The 3,533-nt window shown below is 43.0% G+C and overlaps 1 pseudogene; it reads left to right on the forward strand.

Annotated features, from left to right (window-relative positions):
- Positions 1–1,089: 1,089 nt before the first annotated feature.
- On the forward strand, positions 1,090–1,208 carry LOC121101327 (annotated as a pseudogene).
- The last annotated feature ends 2,325 nt before the right edge of the window (positions 1,209–3,533 follow it).

Raw genomic sequence — 3,533 nt, forward strand, 5'->3', positions numbered from 1 at the left:
GGGGTGCCTGGGTGGCTTGGTTGGTTGAGTGTCAGACTCTTGATTTCAGCTCAGGTCATGATCTCAAGGTCGGGAGATCGAGCTCCAAGTTGGGCTCTGTGCTCAGTAGGAAGTCAGCTTGAGATTCTCCCTCTCTCCTTTTCTCTCTTTTCCTCCCCCCATGTGCTCTCTCTCTCGCCAAAATCAATAAATAATCTTTAAAAAAATTTCTCCTTCTGGGATGCCTGGGTGACTCAGTTGTTAGGAGTCTGCCTTCGACTTAGGTCATGATCCCAGGGTCCTGGGATTGAGTCCCACATCGGGCTCCTTGCTCAGTGAGGAGCCTGCTTCTCCCTCTGCCTGCCACTCCGCTTGCTTGTGCTCAGTCTCGCTGTCTCTCTGGCAAATAAATAAATAATAAAATATTTTTTAAAAATTTCTCCTTTCATTCCCATCAACAAACCTCTGTGAGACTAGTTTCTCCACTAAAGCTCTTACTAAGACAAAACATAAAAGCAGTTTTGACAGCCATTGTACATTGCGGGTAGCATTATATTCCATTCTTCGTGGGTTAAATAGGCTAACGAGCCATAAGCATGAGCATTTGTCCATTAAAAAGCCATAATATTAATATACTGTTTATTTGAAGTAGGGAATCGAGACATTTCACTTATAATTTTTTGTTTAATTGTGAATGCAGAACAACAAAAAGTCATTAGCACAATAGCAATTTTCTGTATTAATCATCTATAATATCCACATTGAATGAACAACATGGAGAGATTTTGCATTTATTTTACCTTTTCCTATGTTTTAATTATATTTATTGAAATGTGATTTTGTCTCATGTATCCGATAATAAAAAATAGGTTTTTTAAAATTTTGTATGGAATATAATTATCTAGTAACTCATTTTTTAAAAAATTTTACAAATGGATTGATTTGCAGCAGATAATTTTTTTAAAATACTGGTTCTTCACCGCGGTGTGAGAAGCTCTACGTGTCATCCTCATCTGTAATCTGCAAGGTGAGGATAAACTGCCATCTTGAGTCCATCACAGTTTTGGATGGTGTAAAGTCCAACGAGTTAGGGGAAAAAAGGACCACTCAGTTTATGGCCATATCACCCTGAAGGAGCCCGATCTCATCTGATCTGGGAATCTAAGCAGGGTCAGGCCTGGTTGGTACGGAGATGGGATTCCGCCTGGGAATACTGGGTGCTGTGGGCTTTAAACCAAACCAAACCAAACCAAACCAAACCAAACCAGACCGCTCATTCCTGCCGGACTCCCTTGGAGTTTCACTTTTTCATCTTTCCCACTAGAGGGCAGTCAAGAAGTACTTACAATTGTCAGTACATCATAAAGCCAAAATTGCTCTTAAACCAAGAGACTGAAACCCATAGAAAAAAATAAAATAGAGCAAGAGCAATTATCCAGTGACCATTTATTGAGTATAGTTAACACTACCAAACTGTATGTTTAAAAATGCTTAGGATGATAACATTTGTATTACGTGTATTTCACCACAATTAAGAGAGACAGAGATACACAGAGAGAGATACTCTTCAGGCCAGAAGCCTGGGTAGGCAGGAACCGTCCACGTTGACAGCTCCAGCTCACAAGATGTGGAGAGAAGTGGAGGGACACAGGCTGGCCCATCACAAGGTTCGCTGAGCCTCCGCTCCGGTGCACACACACATACATACACGTGTACTTTTATTCTGGTATTGTTTTACCCTTGTTTTCCAAAGCCGACTACTTTAGAACCCCCCTTTCCATAATTGGTCAGTTCATTCAACATTTACTGACTACCTCCTTGTTCCAGGCACCTTGGAAAGCTTTGGAGGACAGCTGTGAATAAGCTTCTGCCTCAAGGTGTTTAGGGAAGGTAGTTCTTTCTGTTTGGGGCCTTGAAGTTCCTGCATCTCCTTCAATCATTGGCAAGTGGGCCCCTTGGAGCTGTTTCTCAAGTGTTCTCTTGAGCAGGTGGGGAGACAAGGAAGAAAGATGAAGAAGAACTACAAAACCACAGAGCAATCTGGGTTGCCTTGACAACAAGATCAGAGGAAACGGCCAAGCCCTTGAGGTGCCAGGGCTGGACTTAGCTTTGGCCAACTGTCTGTGGAAGGATGTCACCTTTTGACTCTAACAGAACTTCACTGAAATGATTCTTTGAAATCCAAAGGAAGAAGGGCCCACGCTTTGAGGAACTCATCCACCGTCTACTCCAGTCTTGTTCTGATTCTGTAGGAATACAGGATGTCCTCACTCCAAAGGCCGGCGAGACTTTTGGAGGCAGTATAGGGCATGGGTAAGGGTTTGGCTTAAGAATCAAACAAGCCTTAGTTAAAACTCAGGCTGTGCATCGTGTGAGCTCTGTAACCATGAGCGATGTCTGTACATCCGAGCCCCAGTATCTTCATTTTAAAAGTGAAAACAGTAATATTAGCAGCACCTCAAAGGGTGTTGTAAGTATGACATTATAAAATGTATGTGAGATTCTCAGCACAGTGCCCGGCATGCAATAAGCGCACAAAAATGCTAGCTTAAAAAATAGAAGCTGAACTGGAGCTCAGAGTGCATCTTACCTGACTCCATTCTACAGATGGGAGAACTGAGGCCCAGTAGCCTACTAATGGTGGAAAGATGGCAGATTTGGGAGTTAGACCTGGTTTGAATCCTGGCTCTACCACTGGACTTTAGGAAGTTCCCTTAATCTCTCTAAATCCTCAGTTTCCTCATCCATGAAATGGGACAATCAGGTTGTTCTGAGGACTAAATGGGAGATATTCTGTAAAGCACCTCGTACCAGGGCCTGGCATATAGTAGTTCCACAATAAAATGTTCCTGTGTGTCCTTTCTTCTCTTTGGTTGTCCAGGGTCATATTTGGTTCATTTGTTCCTTCCTTCCTTCCTTCCTTCCTTCCTTCCTTCCTTCCTTCCTTCCTTCCTTCCTTCTAGGATCCATGCCCAGTATGGAGCCCAACGTGAGGCTTGAACTCATGACCCCAAGATCAAGGCCTGAGCTAAGATCAAGAGTCAGACACTCAACCAATGGAACCACCCAGGCACCATGGTCCGAACTTTAAAAATGCAGGCCTCAGGGAGTTCATGCTGACATTCATGATGCAAACATGGAAGTCAAGCATATCTCAACTCAGATCCAATTCCTGACCTTGGGCAAGTTACTAATCCTCTTTCTGCTGCATTTAACTTGTCTGTAAGATGAGGATAATAATACTACCTAGCTCCTAGTGCTGGTGTGAGGATCAAGCTCTTTCGAAGTGTCCCACAAATGTTCATTATCATGTCCTGCAACCACGGCTCTGGTATATAAGAGACTCTCAGGTAAATAAGTAGTAATGCCCATTTTCATTCATTCATTCATTTTTTGTTCATTTGTGTGCCAGGCTATTAGAGCTGGGATTCAGAGAATTAGACAAGGCCCCTGCTCTTGAGTTGCTCAAAATCTACAAAACTTAAACAACGGCTACCTGATTGTGTGTCAAGAGCTTTGAGGAGAGGCCAGATCACAAGCTGCTGAGAGCAGAC

Source organism: Ursus maritimus, unplaced genomic scaffold, assembly GCF_017311325.1.
Source record: "Ursus maritimus isolate PB19 unplaced genomic scaffold, ASM1731132v1 scaffold_7, whole genome shotgun sequence".
NCBI classification, from domain to species: domain Eukaryota; kingdom Metazoa; phylum Chordata; class Mammalia; order Carnivora; family Ursidae; genus Ursus; species Ursus maritimus.